This window comes from Plasmopara halstedii, assembly GCF_900000015.1.
Source record: "Plasmopara halstedii genome assembly, contig: Scaffold_614, whole genome shotgun sequence".
Taxonomy (NCBI): domain Eukaryota; phylum Oomycota; class Peronosporomycetes; order Peronosporales; family Peronosporaceae; genus Plasmopara; species Plasmopara halstedii.
Window position 1 is genome coordinate 2,559,300 of NW_020187532.1, and position 363 is coordinate 2,559,662.

The following is a 363-nucleotide window of genomic DNA, read 5'->3' on the forward strand; positions in this document are numbered from 1 at the left end:
CAAAGTCAGTGGTGGCGTTATTAAAACTGGTGTCGGAGTCAGTGGCGGCGCCGGTACTGGTGGAGTCGTTATCAACAGGAGTATCAGTAACAAAACTGAAGTCGGCGTCATCCGCTGCACCGGAACCAATGACAGCGTTAGAGTCAGTGGTGGTGTCGTTTTGACTGGCGGAGTAAAAGGCAGTGGTGGTGTTGGAATCAATGATGGAGTAAAAGTCAGTGGTGGTGTCGGCCTAAATGGTGGAGTCAAAGTCAGTGATGGTGCCGTTATCAATACTGGTGTTAGGGTCAGCGGCGGCGCTGGAATTACTAGTGGAGTAGTAGTCAACGGAAGTGTCAGAAACAACACTAATGCCGGGATCGG